The sequence below is a fragment of the Macaca thibetana genome, chromosome 13 (assembly GCF_024542745.1).
Source record: "Macaca thibetana thibetana isolate TM-01 chromosome 13, ASM2454274v1, whole genome shotgun sequence".
Lineage (NCBI taxonomy): Eukaryota > Metazoa > Chordata > Mammalia > Primates > Cercopithecidae > Macaca > Macaca thibetana.
The window spans coordinates 58,201,676-58,219,718 of record NC_065590.1 but is presented as its reverse complement, the minus strand read 5'-3'; the positions used below and the strand labels follow the sequence as shown (position 1 = coordinate 58,219,718).

Genomic DNA, 18,043 nt, shown 5'->3' with positions numbered 1-18,043 from the left:
ATAGTGGGGTAGGGACATCCATAGGATCAGTAATTCTGGACTTTGTGGACACAGGCCTTGACAGGGCTGACCTTGAACTTTCAAGGGGCAGAGGTTGTTAATGGCAGCTGGGGAGACAGTGCTGGGGTAATAACTGGACCTCTCTCTTTTGGTCTTGCTCTTAGCTCTCTGGGATTCTTTCTAGAAAAGGTTCTAGTCTTTTCTCTATTTTCCCAGCTCTTCCTTAGGCCTAGATGCATAAAATTCCCTTGAGTGCCTGTTAAAATTGTAATTTCCTGGGACCCATTCTAGTGATTCTCATTCTTTAGGTCTGAGCAAGTGCCCAATAGTCTGAAATTTTAACAGCCACACCAGCCGACTCTGAAACAAGAGTCTTTGAACCCCACTTGACAAAGGTTACCTTAGAGAGCTACAAAATCTAGACCTGGATTTTATTTGCCTTTATTTGAAGGAGTATTAAAATAATCCTTTCTTAAGAATGTCCACATGCCATTTATAACTGTTGGCTAAACATGAACTTGCAGTTGACTTTCTGACTACATCATGGGCATTAGTCAGGAGTTAAAACTGGTGTAAGGTTGCATGTTCTCACTCAAAGGTGGGAATTGAACAATGAGAACACTTGGACACGGGAAGGGGAACATCGCACACTGGGGCCTGTTGTGGGGTGGGGGGAGGCGGGGGAGGGATAGTAATAGGAGAAATACCTAATGTAAATGATGAGTTAATGGGTGCAGCACACCAACACGGCACATGTATACATATGTAACAAACCTGCACATTGTGCACATGTACCCTAGAACTTAAAGTATAATAAAAAAGAAAATAAATAAATAAATTTAATTAAAAAAAAAACTGGTATAAGGAAAAGCTATCATTTTCATTCACCAGATACATATGTGTGTAGTTCATGGCACTACAGTTATCTGTGTGCACACACAGAGTTCATTTATCTTGAGTCTGAGTAGCAGAGATTGCCACTCAGGAATTAAAGCCTATTTCTATAAATTGATAGTGGCTGCTGCTGCCCCTGACTGTGGATTGAAATGAACAATCAGAAATGTTAATGTTTCTCTGTTTGTGTCATTATTGCTGCAGTGTGATGTTTCCCAGGCTCCTCAGCTCCAAACTCTAAATGCCGTTGCAATGTTTTTATTTAATGAGGATATACATTGCAAATGTTTCCAAGGTATTAAGATACACAGGGCTTCAAAGTTTAATCATTTCTTCTTTCAGGCATGGAGCAGAAGAAATGTTTAAGGAGACTAGGTTGACTCTGTTCAGGTATGCGATGGGCAGCCTCTGGCTTCCTTGCTTGTAACACTTGATGAGGATGCTTCTGGAAAGTCTGGGCTCTTCTGGAAGGGCATGGTGCTGCTACAGCCTGAGATGGTGGTGCTGCTGGCTGGTTGTGCTGATGCTAGGTTAGCCTTGGGATTTAATTCTATATTATTATTTTTTTCACATCTCTCTTTACGTCATTATGTTTAGAGGTCATTTGTTATGTGGTTGATGAAGGCCAGTTCTACATATGTATTCAGTAGTAGTACTGAGGTCTGAGATCTTGTTCCTGCCTGTCACTAGCCAGGTGTGTGACTTTAGACAAATCCCTGTGTCCTTAGTTTTCTCAACTTAAGACTGGGGATGGTACTTGTCTTATCTTCAAAGTCTTTGGGAGGGTCAAATGAGAGACTTGGTGGGGAACTTCTTGGGGCAACATTAACTTGACCCAAATCCAAAAAGTACTGTTATTTTAGGCCTGGTTTTAATAGAAAGCCATGGTGGAAAAATGTATCACAGTCTTTATTTTGATGCTTAATGACCAGAACCCAGTTCAAAATAAATATCATTTTTATAAAGTTAAAAAATTAAATCCAGCAGCATTTAGAATCTCCTCTCTTCTTGATAATGATCTGTTTCTTGGTTTTCAAAATATGTGATTCCCAGGAATCTCTTATCTGAGGAACTCAATGTATGAATGAGTCCATTTATCTGTACCACCAACACAGGAAGTAACCAATAAAATCTAAAGAACATTAAATAATCATAGCTCTAGAAAGAACAGTGGTTCCAATGGTGACAACAGAGATGAAGAACTTGCTATGATCTATAAGGAACTTAAACAAATTTACAAGAGCAAAACAAACAACCCCATTAAAAAGTGGGCAAAGGATATGAACAGACACTTTTCAAAAGACATACATGTGGCCGATAAACATATTTTAAAAAGCTCAATATTATTGATTATTAAAGAAATGCAAATCAAAGCCACAGTGAGGTACCATCTCACACCAGTCAGAATGGCTATTATTAACAAGTAAAAAATTAACAGATGCTGACGAGGTTGTAGAGACAAGGGAACAATTATACACTGTTGGTAGGAGTGTAAATTAGTTCAACCATTGTGGAAAGCAGTAGGGCGATTCCTGAAAGAGTTGAAAGCAGAACTACTGTTTCACCCAGCAATCCCATTACTGGGTGTGTACTCAGAGGAATATAAATCATTTTACCATAAAGACACACACATGTAAATATTCATTGCAGACTATTCACAATAGCAGACATGGAATCAACCTAAATGCCCGTCAGTGACAGCTTGGATAAAGACAATGTGGTACATATACACAAGGAATACATGCAGCCATAAAAAAGAATGCAATCATGTCTTTTGAGGGAACATGGATGGAGCTGGAGGCTATTATCTTTAGCAAACTAATGTAGGAACAGAAAACCAAATATCACATGTTTTCACTTATAAGTGGGAGCTAAATGATGAGAACTTATGAACATAAAGAAGGGAACAATAGACATGGGGACTACTTGAGGGTGGAGGGTGGGAGGAGAGAGAGAAGCAGGAAAAATAACTATTGAGTACGAGGCTTAATACCTGGGTGATGAAATAATCTGTACAACGAACCCCCATGACACGAGTTTACCTATATAACAAACCTTCACGTGTACCCCCAAATCTAAAATTTTTTGAAAAAGAACTTGCTGTGGAATGCCAATGTTGTCATGGAATATTTAAAGCAGGAACCATAAAGCTATTTATCAGCTGGGTCAGTGGTGGCTTCACACACACCCCTTAGGCAATTAAAAACATCTGCAATTTAGCATATACTAAGTATAAATCAGTCGATTAAATGTCACAACATCTGTCCCATCACTAGGAAATATCTGTCTCAAAAATAGATGGGTGGCTGGACGTAGTGGCTCATGCCTATAATCCCCGCACTTTGGAAGGCTGAGCGGGGTGGATTGCTTGAGCTCAGGAGTTCGAGACAAGCCTGGGCAACAAGGAGAAACCCTGTCTCTACAAAAAAAAAAAAAAAAAAAAAAAAAAAAAAAAAAAAAAATTACAAAAAATTAGCCAAGCATGGTTGCCAGTACCTGCAGTTCTAGCTACTCGGGAGGCTGTGGTGGGAGGATCCCCACTTGAGCCTGGGAGGTCGAGGCTGCAGTGAGCCAAAATCATGCTACTGCACTCCAGTCTGGGCAACAGAATGAGACCCTGTTTAAAAGAAAAAGGAATAGGTTGTTTAATGTCTTTGTCAATATCTGCAGAGTTGAATTGCATCAATATTAGGTTCATTCAGGTGGGAGTAATTAAAATGCTGTCACTAGATTAGGAATTGGTGGTGACAAAGGTTTTGGTGCAGAATCTACCACTAACATCCCATGCAAGTTACCATTTCTCTGTTCTAAAAACAGCACATTGGCAACTCAATCTATCTCAAGATTTTTTTAGCGCATTGAATGTGAAATTGTGAACAAATATAAGGTATTATTTTGATTTTTCTAAAAGTTGTAGGCATCTCTGAGTTCATTCTTTAAAACAATTGTCTTTGAGATATAACATGCATTTCATAAACAGCATTCATCTTAAGTGTACATGAGCTCATTAATTTTTAAAATTTTATTTAAAAATTTAAATTCTTTGAAAAATCTTCTCTGCTGTGCCTTATGTGCTTGACCAAGAAGGTGTTATTACAGTAGGTTATGTGTTAAGATTGTATTCATCCAGGCATTAAAGCTGATATAATAATATCACTGGACAGAAATTAGCTTCGTGTGCACGTGTCTCTAATCAGTATTGTATATGTGTATTTAAGCATTTACATTTGTGAGTAAAAGACCAAAATTATGAGTTGGGGTAAGTGTGTGTGAGACCAAAAATAGGTGTTATGATGAGGGGGAGAGAGGGGGGGAGAGAGAGAGACAGAGAGAGAGAGAGAGAGAGAGAGAGAGAGAGAGAGAGAGAGAGAGAGAGAGAGAGAGAGACAGAGAGACAGGTTATTTCAACTACAAGGGGCAAAGACCCAGTGAAGAAGTAAAAGGATAAGGCTACATGTTTCTTAACCTCAGCTGGAATGGAAAACATCCTAGGATCTGGGGAGCAGATTCTTCATCATCAAAGGCTGCTGCCTGGTGTCTTTTTAAGACTTTTTAAGACATAGTATGACTGCTCCTCTATTCGTTTCTCATAGTTTCTTCTGTTTCGTCAATATGTGCCTTGCTCATGATTTCAGCAAGCCTTGACTTTACCTTTCCATTAAAGCATCTTTTCAGCTTTGGCTTTTACTAATAATGGACCAATCTTTTCCTATGTTTCTTAGTTCAAATTTCAGAGAGAAAAAATGTTTTGTATAGGCTGCTAACCAGCCTACTGTTTGTCTTTGGGTTGAGAATTTCACCTCTGGCCCCATAAACTATGACCAAGGCATGGGTGGGGGAAGTCACTTGTGGGACAAAACATAGCAATCTATGTCTCTCTTGAGCAGGGACTGTAGGCTGCAAAGTGTCACCAGAACACGTGGAAATTAAGAGCTTTATTTTTTATTATTGAGACAGAGTGGTCTTGCTCTGTCACCCAGGCTAGAGTGCAGTGGTGTGAACACGGCTCACTGAAGCCTCATCCTCCTGGGCTCAAGTGATCCTCCCTCCTCAGCCTCCCAAGTAGCTGGGACTGTAAGTGCATGCCACCACACCGAGCTAACTTTTGTATTTTTTTGTAGAGATAGGGTTTTGCCATGTTGCTCAGACTGGTCTTGAACCTCTGGGTTCAAGTGATCTGTCTACCTTGGCCTCCCAAATTGCTGAGATTACAGGTGTGAGCCACCGCACCTGGCCAACAGCTTTAATATTAGTGAAACTGGACTGGGGCACTGGGTACCTTAATTGTCACAGTAGATAGCAGGACTCTTTGATAAAAGAAGGAAAGGATAGGAAAAAGAGAGAGTGCTACAATAAAGGGGATTAAATTTTTCCCACTCATTCTGTAGAGACAGGACTTGTTCAGTGATGAAAAATCATGAACCAAGATAAGTCAGCTGAACAGGTCACTGTGGTGGCATGGCTCACAGATTTACCATAGGGTGCTAGCTGCAGCAGAGAGGAGCTCATATTGTGGGAAATGAGTTAGCCCTGGCAGATGTCGCTTCATAAAGAAAGCCCTGACTCACCAAGCAACATTCAGATGCAAGTGAGATGGACGGCTTCTCCAGGCTCAAGTATCCCAGAAATTCCCATGTCTCTGTGTAGTTTATCTTTAGTGTTGAAAATACGTGTGTGTCATACTGTGTTCTAATTATCTTAATAAAATTCTGTAAAATGAAGGCTTTTCCAGTATTTTAGATGTATCCAGGAGAAAAAGGAAAAGAGAGTAAGCTGGAGAGAGGGTATTATCCCTGGCATTATTCCAAGAAACAGAATGCCTGGAAGAATTCAGACAGCTAACGTGGAGGGAGGTGCTGCCTGCTTATATTTCTAAGAAAGTAATCTCGATTTGACATTGAGTATATGCACAAGATTAGAGGAAATTAAGTAGAGGCTGTAGCAAGACATACTTTGAATGTTTGCTTAGCCAGAGACAGGTCCCTCATGAGCCTGTTGTCACCGACATCCCATTTGTGCATCAGGAAGTGGGAGGCCCCTTCTGTCCTATTATACGTCTTTGGGGGATGAGGGCAGTGCTGAGCAGTCCCAGCTCCTTATTTCCAGCCATAGTGCCAGCCTCTCCACTTCTTCCATTTTAGTTTGCCTTAGGCCTGCCCTCATTCTTGCTCAAGCGAAACAGCCAGGTTAACGCCTTGGTTTACAAATCTGTCTGTGCCACAAGCAGCCCTGGATGCCACATGGCTGCACCAGGTCTCCCTGGCAGCATGTGTCTGGAGGATTACCTATCTGGAAGTCTTACAGTTGCCTAGAGCTCTGGTAGATTCTCTTTTCTGGAGCATCAAGGAGGTTAGGACACAGGGAAGAAAGAAGTAGTTAAAAACGCTACCTATTGTCAGAAGCATTTACCACCTGTAGATGTGAGTGATTTTCAATACATAAAGCCATCTGGGGGTGCTGTGGTTACAAGAGATGCATGTCCCTTTCCTGAGCCTGTCTGCTGAAAGTCCATGGTAGGTCTGGGGGCTCACAAGCAATCAGACAGCCGTTAAGTGATAGCTCCTCCAAACCAGTAGATGTAGACGGCAAAGTCAGTCTGTCATTTTGAAGCCACTGGCCAAGCCTGTGTTTTTCTCAGCAAACCCCGGGAGCTCAGTGGAAAAGCCTTCTGATGCTCTGTCTTCAGCTGGACCTTTGCTAAGGGAGGGTAAGGATGGGCTATTTGGCAAGCATTTTCCTTAGCAATTGCAGGAGTGGTTTTTAGAATTCATTAAACGTGAGCTGAGGAGATTGGCTTAGGTTTGCCCTGTGATGTTAAATTATGGGGCAAGGAGAATTTGGAGACAGGGCAAAGAGAATCTGAAATCAGGAACATGAAGGGAGCAAGGGCTCTTTCTGCCTGTGAACTGCAGTGAGCAATAACCTGTGGTTAGCAATACTCCTCAATTTTGAAAAAATTCTATATAATCTATACCGACGTTTTGTCTGCATCCCTGCTTTCTCCTGCTTTGTGCTGCACTTGCTCCCTCTTTCACAGACCTTGCATACCCACACAGCCTTTTCTTTTGTCCAATAGTTCAGTGACCAAATCAGTGTAAGATATTTGCAACCTGTCACTTAGCCAACTATGTAACTGCCTATTTGTTCACAATCACTTTAGAAGGAGTTGAGTGGTTGGCTCATCCAGGCTATTTTACAGAGTCACCCAACTAATGTTTCTAAGATCCAGCTGTTCTCATGTCCCCCCTTGCTCCAAAACCTACCATAGCCATCCATGACTAAATCGTGAAATGCATACTCCTCTATCAGTCTCTCAGTGTCTCCCATGATCTGTCCATTCCCATGCCTCTGCAATCCTTTTTCCGACTTCTCCCCAAATAGAACTGTCCATTTCAGTCACACCATCTCCACATCTGTTCCTTTACAGGGGATGAGCTCTCTGTCGGCATCAGACCACATGGTAAAGGCTAATCCCATCTGTCAAGTCTGCCTTAAATCGTACTTTTGACAAAGCTCCCATCTTCATCTTCCCATGTTGTTTCTCCTTGCCCTGCGTATTCAAAGAGCCAGCTGCTTGAAGAGAAATTTATTGTTTTAAATTTTAAAAGCTTTGAATGTTAAGAAAAATATGTGAATGACTTAAAGCAAAATTTTTTGTTGTTGTTGATGATGTTTTGTAAAAATCATTAACCACAGAATAGGAGAGAATATATGATGATTACTGGGGAGTTTTTGGAGGTAAGAATTTTTTTTTCTGGGCTGTTGGTGGGGAGTTTTGAGAGAAATAGGAGAGGAAAACAAAAGAGTTAGAACTACTCTTGGGCCCTGCTCAAACGCTGGGTTGGGAGGATGGAAAGTAGAACGTCTGGGTAGATTTGGGGTCTGAGACCAGAGGTGGCACACACCTCACTTGCTGGGGGGAATTTTGGGAGGAGGAAGCTCAGCAGGGTGCCCTGCCCACAGTGTGATGGCTTCTGAAGCATAGAAATGGCAGCAGGTAGTTTTAGGCGGAAAGAGGGCCTGCGTTAGACATCCTCCTTCCCTTTCCACCATGGTCTAATTTGGCTTCTATAAGGCGTGGAGAAGATCTAACAAGTCTCTCAGATAATAATCACAGGTACAACCTGTGATGAGGATTCACCTTGGGATAGGTCAGAGAGCCCAAAGCAGGTGCTACAGGGTGGACATTTCAAGTCTGAGAATAAATTAGGGAGAAGTGGCTAGGGCTGAGGACCAGCAGAGCCAGAAAAGGCCAAGGTGTAGGCTGATGAGAGAGGAATCTGTCTTTCCTGGGGCAATCCCAGGCTTTGCTTATTTTAAGAGATATGATGACAAGATATTCCTGAGGAAAGTGAACTTGGACCACTCAGCTGTTAATGATGATGAGTACTATGAAGGAAATGAATGAAGCATGGCGAATGAGGATTACAGATCTAATGAGCTGCACAGGTGGCATTGACATTGGGGGCAGGATGAGAAGAAAGCAGTCGTGCAGAAGAGGAAGGGTTTGAGGCAGAGTGAACGGTACAGGAAGGCTCTGGGAGCAGAGGGAGCAGGGGAGCAGGTTGAGTTTGGGGAACTAAAAGAACTCACCAGCAGCTGGGCTGCAGTGAAGAGACGGAGGCAGGTCAGGCAGACCTTGTGGCCCTGGAACTGAGTTTGGATTTTTGTCCTCAGTGCAATGGGAAGCTTTCAAAGCAATTTGAACAAAGAAGTGACATGGTCTGCTGGGCTTTTGAAAGATTACTGTGGCTGTCCTGTAGAGCCCAGATTAGAGGGGCACTGAGAATGGAAGCCTGGAGACAAGATCCTCCCACTCACACAGGAAAGCCTGATGTATTCAATTTCTTTTCTTTTTTGGTTCCTTCGCCCTGAGCATCCTTTCTCAACTCAGGTTTGGCATGAGACTGAGGTGACTTAAAAGACTTTCAGGTGTTCAGTTCAACTCAGTACGTATTTATTAAATATTTACATGTACTTGTCCCTGAGCAAAGCACTGTAGGAGATGCAAGAGACAAAGGTCTGATTTCTGTTCCCAAGGAGCTTTAAAATGACCTAAAGAGAAAAGGCAATTGTTTGTTAATCTAATATACAGCCATACTATACCATCTTAGTGCTGAACATAGGGGAAGACTAAGATACGGTCTTTGCCCTAGAAGCAGTCCGGTTCTGGGGAGACAGAAGTTTCCAGAAAAGTTTGTTCAATGCCGTGTAATAGAGGTCTATGCTGAGTGCTCAGGGATGGATCTTGCTGTGTGGGGCCAGAAAACTTCACAGAGGAAGTGAAATTCATGTTGGATCTTAACCACAAGCAGGGATGGGTTGGGGACAGGGGTGAGAAAGGGCATTTTAGGTTATGAATCAGTCCTATTCGAAAGTAGGCTGCTGGATGCTATGCTCAATATGGATCAACAGTATGAGCTGGCTGCAAAGAAAGTGTCATTTTAGGTTGCATTAATGAAAACATAGTTTCTAGAAGGAAGGAGGAGATAGTTGTGAGGTGCTCTTCTGACCAAACAGAGTTGTTATGTGGAGATCAAGGTAGCTCTTTTTTTTTTTTTTTTTTTTTTTTTTTTTTTTTTTTTTTTTTTTTAAGACTGGGTTCTACTGTCACTCACCCAGGCTGGAATGCAGTGGAATGATCAGGGCTCACTACAGCCTTGACCTTCTGGGCCCAAGCGATCCCCCCACCTGAGCCTACCAAGTAGCTAGGGCCACAGGCATGCACCACCACAACTGGTAACTCTTTTAAAGAGGGTTGTAGACATAGAATTGGATGGATGGTTAGTCTGGGACCTCTGAGAAGCAGATGACCATATGGGATTAAGCATGTAAGGTTTTTTTCAGGGAAATGCCTTGAGAGAATATTAGGAGAAGAGCCAGGGAATGCTGGGAGAGCCATCATACCACAATACAAGTCTCACCCTGATTGCAAGAGGTTGGGAAGGAAGTTGGGTGGAAGCATCCCAGACTAGCATGCAGGCTAAAGAAGGGTTAGAAAGACTTTTAGGGAGTCCTTGAACCAAAGTTAGCTGGCAGAGGTGTATAACCTGTGTACAAACATGGTGGTGGATTTCTGAGAAATCAGCCCTTGGCTGATCAGACTCTTTGTGGCTGGGAGATTGAGAGGCTCACACTTACGTCTGCCCCCATAGGGTGGCTGTGGCGATGAGGAAATTCAACACCAGACCTTCTACGTACAGAGCCTGAAGGCATTTCAGAGGTGGTTTATTATTATTTCAAAAAGATTTTTAAAATTTGACATGTATTTATTGATATGCCATATGCCAGGGATACCAATAGGAAAGAAACAGACCCTACCCTCAAGGAGCTCATAGTCTAGAGGAGAACAACAGTTTTTAATGGAGGCTGATATGTACCAAGATGCCTTTATGAACAAAGAGCACCAGGAACACAGCTTGGTGGTGATACTGGTGGTTAACAGGGTCACCAGATTCCTGGAGGGGCTTGAGCTAGGTTTTAAGGACAAACTGCAAATCTTTAGGTAGAGGTAGGGGGAGGGATTCCACCAATTTGTAAAGAGGCATTGTATATGGAGTGACACTTAATTTTTATGTCAATAACATAATTGGGTTATTTTGGCTCAAATTTTTGGAAACCATGGGAAGATAAATTTGGGATTGACATAAGCAAGAACTTTCTGAAGGACAGAGAAAGGTGGAATAGTATTGTCTTGATGAGTTTCTAGTGCTGCTAAGATCTAGCTGGGAGGCTGTTCACAAAAGTGGAGTCAAGTCAGAAAAGGGTAGTTTTGGTTTTGGAGAAGACTTGAATCCTTAAGATTCTGTGATTTAAAGGAGCCTTTTCTGCCCTATAATACCCAGAAGGAGGGTACCACGACCCCTGGGAAAGTGGATCACTTTCTGTCTATGACTGTCTGTCTTCTCCCAGCCTCAGGCTGCACACTGGCCTGCAATTTTCTTTTGGCCAGTAGTGGGGACAAATGGGCCTATTTCTTGGAAAGGCCAATTTTAATGCCCACCTTGTGCTGTGCAACAAAGGCCAGGAGTCCCAGGCCATGATTCTTTCTCTGGCTGATCAGAAGAGAGATTTCCATGAACACTTGCCTGATTGCCTTCTCCAAAGAAAAGAGTGAAGTCATGAACATGCACAATGAAATACACAATGCACAATGCACAATGTACAATGCACAATGTACAAATGCACAATGATTACAGCAAAGGCCTCCCAAAGACTCTATCTTTCCTGGAGAAGCCTTCTCTGAAGGCTTAGTATGAGAGGAAGTAGACTGCTAATCAGCAAGGAAATTAACTCACATATGCTCCTGACAGTGTTCATTTTTAATAGAGTCAGATACTAGTTTAAATCTGTCAGAAGAACCCATAACCAAAAAGATGTTCATTTTTCAGAAGAAAAATCAGAGAAGTCACTAAAGGGACAATTTCACATACTATTCAAAAAACGTTGCTGATAATTCTAAAAACTGCATGTCTTGGAAAAAACACTGGTCTTAGTCCCAGCACAGCCATGTGCTGGTTGTGGGGCCTTGAAAAATGTCAGTCTTTCTGGGACCCATTTTCCTGATCTGTAAAACAGGTATTAAATACCTCCTTACTCCACTGCTGCCCCTGAATCATTATTAATTGCTTCTGTGTCTGTGGGTCCCTCCCTGCAGATCCAAAGCTCCAGGAAGGAGCATCTGATTGCTGCATCCAGGCTCCATGCTGAGCCCATGTTGGTGAAGGCTGGAAGAAACAAGTCTGCCCTTTTGGTCTCTACAGTTCCTCCTGAGACTCCCAAAGAAAGGAATTCCCCTCAACAGTAAGATTTTGGGATTAATAGATGGCCAAACATAAGACAAAGCAAAACAAATGGCCAGTGGCCACTGTATTTTATCTCCAGAATTTGTGAAACTGATGAATGTATATGAGAGTATTTCATGCCACTAAAGTACTCTACTAATACCAGGATTTACTGAAGATATGATAGTTGTCTTTCCATATGTTTTATCCCACAGATAGGTTTCATTTTTGCTCTTCCATTTCTTGGCTTTAATTCACCTTTTCCCAAAAGCACTTCTAGACTGGCCATCTCAGCTTCCAGTTCTCCCTAAACTTCTTTGATACTCCAGTCTTTCCCAGTTTGATTTGGAGGATTGTTGTGTTGTGTTTGAAGTCTTGAAGAAATCACCTGAAGATTTTCACACTAAGCTCCATGAAGAGCCAGGGTTTAGCCTAGCTGTTGAGATATATAGGTACAAGGGAGATCAAAGAGTGATGCAGCCCAACACCAGCGTCTGTCTACTGCACAGGAGTCTGGAGCTAGAATGGCCTTCCATAGCTGTCCTGAGTTGGGCCAGGTTGAGCCAAGTTGGCTGGACTGTTAATGCCAGATGGTTATATTTGATCAGTCTTTGAATGTGGGCCACCCAGAGAAGGGAGTACAATCTTGGTTGAGGGGCGCTCAGCAGCTGAGGCAATCTCTGGAGGGCTGGTGGCTGAAGGCTGTCTTCTGCCCTCAGCCCCAGCAGCCATGGTAATAAGTCCTCCCTTAAGGTAGGGGGATCTGAGTAGCACATGGCAGTGTCCACCACAGCCTTCCTCTCTGCTTTCTCACCCAGCTTCAGTAAGAGAGAAGCAGCTCTGTGTTGATCTGTTTTATAGATAGGGTTTCTACATGAGTAAAAACACGTGTTGCTTAAAAAGTTTGGACATCACTGTTCTTGTCCAATTGTTTTATTTTTTAGGTGAGGAAATTGAGGACCAGCTTCTCTGGCTTCCAACAAGGTAACTTTTCCATTATACCATGGCTGGCACCTCTTTGTTTCCTGTCTTTATCTCTGATGCCCCTAAGGACAGATGAGCTGTGGTAGACACTGTCAGTTTCCCAGAAATTCTTTCTTTCTCTCTTTCTTTTTCTTTCTTTCTTTCTTTCTTTCTTTCTTTCTTTCTTTCTTTCTTTCTTTCTTTCTTTCTTTCTTTCTTTCTTTCTTTCTTTCTTTTTCTTTCTTTCTTTCTTTCTTCTTTCTTTCTTCTTTCTCTTTCTTTCTTTCTTCTTTTTCTTTCTTTCCTTCCTTCCTTCCTTCCTTCCTTCCTTCCTTCCTTCCTTCCTTCCTTCCTTCTTTCTTTCTTCTTCTTTCTTCTTTCTTTCTTTCTCTTTCTCTTTCTTTCTTTCTTTTTCTTTCTTTCTTTCTTTCTTTCTTTCTTTCTTTCTTTTTCTTTCTTTCTTTCTTCTCTCTCTCTCTCTCTCTCTCTCTCTCTTCTTTCTTTCTTTCTTTCTTTCTTTCTTTCTTTCTTTCTTTCTTTCTTTCTTTCTTTCTTTCTTTCTTTTTCTTCAGAACTTCAGTTTGTGCTCAGTGGCACATGTCTAGCTAAAGAACCTGATTTCCCAGCCTAGCTTGCAGCTAGTAGTATTCTGTAACAAAGTTCTGGCTCATGGGAATTATGCTGAGGGTTTCTAGGAAAACTCTGCTTTCTTAAATTAAGCACCATCCCATCCATCCCCTTTACTTCCTCCTGCCACCTGGAATGCAGACATCATGGATGGAGATCTTGCAGCTATTCTAAGAATGAGGACAAGGTTTGTATCTTAAGAATGGCAGGGCAGAAAGCTGGAAGTGCCCAGGTCCTAGATAACCTTTGTGGAGGTCTCATCTGTCTCCTCTGCCATTGTGTTACATGAAGAAAATAAAAATCCCTGTCTAGTTAAGGCACTACTGTTTGGAATTTGGACTGTTAAATGCAGTTCCAGATAGATAACACCAAGTTATACAGAGAAAACAGGATCTTGGAGCTGATACATTCAGATTAATATCTTTAATGGCCCTGGTCTCTGAGGCATCCTTGGCTTTCTGCGTGAAGACTTGATGTAGGTAAAGGGTAATGGATTGGGAATTTAGAAGACGGAGCTCCTACTCCAGTTCTACCATTCACTAATTGTGCAAATTTGGACAAGTCAGATAGCCTTTGGGGGCTCAGTTTCACTTATTGTAAAGAGAGAGTTAAAGTAGATCTCAAAGTTTCTTTTTTTTTGCTCTAAGCCACTGTTTCTCTCATCCTATGACTCAGTCTACACTGGGAATGGATCACGTAGCGTCATACTTAGGCAGTAGTTTCAGGTTAAGAAGTTGTTAGTGTGACAAAATGTGAGAAATAGCTTTGCTTTTAAACGTTATTTCTTGCTAAGTATTGAATATAATCCAGTTTACTAAGGATTTTCTTCATAAGAATTCTTTGTATTTTTTTGTGGGTTACTGACTTAATTAGTGTAATTAAGCACAATTACAAAATTAGTGTAGATCTATATAATTGGATACTAACAATGTGTAATTAGGTAACTACGTCTTGTAATTAGAGACTTGAAAATGTAGTACCATTTCAGAGTTCTTATTCTACTTTGTCAAAAATTGTACCAAATATGCATACAGATCATTTAAGAAGTTCACTTTACCTTATAGTTGAATGGGTTTTATTCCTGTAAATGACTAAAAGCACCTTCCTGCCCCACCCCCACCCCCCTGCCACCACCGACATTAGGTACAAATAGCTTTGTATTGTTGAAATCAAACTTTTTTTTGGGTCACAGAGTTAAAATAAACTTCTTTTATACTTTTTTAAAAAAGTAGCATATGACTAAAAGAATCAATTAGGGAGTTTGAAATGTGAGAGAAATCCTGGTTTCATTTCTGAGCATGTAAAATAGAATGTGGGGGCTTAGAAACTGATTTGAATTCTGAAAAAGGAAATCCAGGTATAGCATTTCATGAGTAGAACTGAAGTCATATAATCAGTCTTTGGAATTATATTGACTAATTTTTATGTACCTTAGATGTAAGCAATTTTTTCTTTTTGAAAAATTCATTGTAGGGGTTTCAAGATGATATAAATGCTTCACATTTGTGAGGCCCCCAGTTATACAAATGGATTTGCAAGCATGGTCCTTAAGATAGCATCCAGAAAACTTCCAAGTCAATCTTTTGCTTCCTTTTCATTAGAAAAAAATAGGATGTCTTACTTTTCTGTGAATAGACTAAGAGTTGTGAGCAGCTGCCATATTGGTGGAGGAGAAAACCATAAAGAGGCCAGGCACGGTGGCTCATGCCGGTAATCCCAGCACTTTGGGAGGCTGAGGCAGGTAGATCATGAGGTCAGGAGATCGAGACCATCCTGGCTAACATGGTGAAACTGTGTCTTTACTTAAAACACAAAAAATTAGCTGGGTGTGGTGGCAGGTGCCTGTAGTCCCAGCTACTCGGGAGGCTGAGGCAGGAGAATGGCATGAACCTGGGAGGTGGAGCTTGCAGTGAGCCGAGATCATGCCACTGAACTCCAGCCTGGGTGACAGAGTGAGACTCCATCTCAAAAAAAAATAGAAAGGAAAACCATAAAGAAAGGATCATATTTGAGACACATCGTAGCAAAATGATATGGCCTCTACTGTTCCCCTTCCTTGGAACTGACAGCAGCCCTTGTGAGCTAGAGGACATGTCCTCAGCTGGGAGTTTGCATGCTTAATTTTGGTGTCAGTTCTGCCATTGACAAGCATTGTGATTTTTCTTTATTTTTTCTTTTCACTTGGAATAAGTGCACCTAAAAGGTGGTTCCCTTAGTTTGTTTAGTTGTGAGTATCAAATGGACAAAGGGTATGAGAAAGGGAAAAGAAAATTATACAGTACTATATTTGTGTTAAGTTTAAAATCCTATTATTATTTAGGGACAGTGGGTATCTTTTTGATGCCTTTCCATTTTCTTTATGTAAATCATTACTTACTCCTCTTAGTCATGCAAGCATAGCTTTGTAAAGTTGGCAGGGGTCTTGACAAAATATCCTTATTGTGCAGATGGAACTCAGGCCCAGAGAGGTCAAATGGCTTGCCGAAGCTTGAAAGTTAGTTTGCAATAGAGCCATTTTAGAATGCAATTCTTTTGATTCCCAATCAAGTCCCTTTCCAATCACCCTTATTACACATGGCTGGTGCTGTTCTTGGGAACTGAGTGAAGTTGGGGACACCATCTGCCCTCATTGGAATATCTCTAGGAGGATAGCAGACTTTTTCTCATGTTGACATTTTCCCTAGAGAAGATTCAAATATGGATGCTTTTCAATAGCTCCCTTTCATAAAAGGTGAGAGGAGGCAGGCATTGCATTTGGTGAGCTAATACAAAGCTTTCCTGGGGAAATTATGAAAACTTGGGATGAAGATGAAAAGCATATGGTGAATTGGCTCTGCTTTCTGCAGTATGTGTAGGCTTATGCAGTGGGTGGTACTCTGAGGATTTGAGATGAGAATGGAGGGGGAGAGGTTGTTAGGGTTGTGGAGAAGACTATGTGTCAGGTAGTTTTTATCCTAAGAAGGGAGGTGACTTTGTGGCTTTGGATAGAGCAGGCTAAGTGGCAGATCCAGAATGATGGCCAATAAGTATAGTATCATGTTCTTGTAACACTATAGTTTCATGTGGTTAGTTCAGTGCTAACTCCTGAGATGGCTGGGGCTGCCAGTGTGCCTCAGGAACTTTTTCTTACACTAGGTAGAGAATACTTTTCCCTCAGAATTTGAAAAAGATAATAAAAAGATTCATTTTGGATGACTAAGCTCACACTATGGAGTAGATATATAACTTACAGAGGAGTTAACTTAAATATAACTTATAGGCAGAACTGCAATCATTATATAGTACGATTTTTTATTACCTCATCTCTCCTTACTAAGAATTGGAAAAAATGTTAGCCATTCCTGGTTTCTATTCAGCTTCTCTTCTTTCAACACTTTGCTTTTTAATTTCTTGTCTGTATTCACTGCAGTTCACATTCCACACTGAATTGCCTTAGAATGGTTTTTTTTTATTGAATGATGAACTTTAATATCAATTAAGGAGACTTATCAGCATCTTCTCATAGAATTCTTTAAGTTAAGACTGCATTTCTAAATGGACTGCATCTCTGAAGCTCTAGTTATCTTAATGCCTATTCCCACTGTTCCATGTCATAGTAAATCTTCTAATTCATACTTAAAAAAAACTTGCCACTTTTCTCATGCTGACAAAGTCTGTTGGGCTTATATCTCTGCACAGAGCTGGACTGCTTAGATTTGTGCTATAGTAATAAGAAGTTTTTTAGCCCTGTTTTTTTTTTTTTTTTGCCAGATGAGAACAAAGGCCAGAGAGTTTAGTCACTGCCTGTAAAAGAGTGTTAAATCTTTTCTTACTTGGTTTTGCTGAACAGTGGCATCATATGTTTTTTCTACTCTGGGTCAACAGCATTGTGTTTTTTGTTTAATTATTTTAAGCCCACTGTATCGTTAAATCAGAAACTGTGAAGGGTCTGGGATTTTACTCTCCATGCAAACTAACAAGTTAGCCAGCCACAGTGTGTTGTGTGTGTGTGTGCGCGCGCACACACACACACACTGCAGAAGATCTCTGAGTTAGAGAGAAAGAGTCATATATACAGCAAAAGCTGTGGCCAAGGTAATTTCTTAGCACCAGTTCTCCAAGCCCCATATCCACAGGTGACATGATAAAGACCAGGTTGTACCTTATATGCAGTGGGGTGCATTACAGGAGAGGAACCCTCAAATTAGGAAGTTCTGATCCTATATATGGGTGTTGGCAACCTGCCCCTTCTTCACTTCTGAGTTGGCCACCTGCCCATCATTCATTTCTTAGTAAAGACATTATCTTTACTCTAAGAAGTATGCCAGTCTTCTCCAGGTTGTGGTAGGAGAAGTCTTTATCTTTACTACTCTGGAATATCTCTGGGGAAGGGTCTTTAAGCTTTACTACATTGGTCAGGAGACAAATCCTTTCTCTGACCTGGAGAAATATACCATCTCTAGTTTCCAAGGTTGTTTGCTATTCTTCGAAGAGATAGTTTGAGATGTGCAGACATGCCAGACTCCTGGAGGATTGTCTTCCAACATACATGTAGGCAACGTCTTTCCCATAAATAAATAATAGAAAACCAAAAGCATGTAAACATTTGAGGCCTCTCATGACTTACAGGATAAACTCTAAACTCCTGAGCTTGGCATTCAAGGCCCCTCACTACTTGTTTCTTTCTACAATTCTCCATCTCTAATCCTCCACTTGGATGTAACTGGCCTTCTTGTTGCTGGCTTTTTCTTTTTGCATAGTTTCCCTTCATGGCCTTTGCTGCTCTTGGAGTGTCC

The 18,043-nt window shown here is 41.3% G+C and overlaps 1 long non-coding RNA gene and 1 pseudogene across 2 annotated transcripts in view; one reads left to right on the top strand and one right to left on the bottom strand.

The window, feature by feature from the left end:
• Positions 1–12,201, top strand: part of LOC126934263 (uncharacterized) — a 30,752-nt gene extending 18,551 nt beyond the window's left edge. Inside the window, exon 3 of the long non-coding RNA XR_007718897.1 lies at positions 11,552–12,201. This is a non-coding gene — a long non-coding RNA (uncharacterized LOC126934263). The remainder of the gene's footprint in view (positions 1–11,551) is intronic.
• The window catches only part of LOC126934259 (uncharacterized), a 1,193,286-nt pseudogene that overhangs the window by 463,649 nt on the left and 711,594 nt on the right, over positions 1–18,043 (bottom strand). The gene's annotated exons all lie outside the window — the stretch shown is intronic.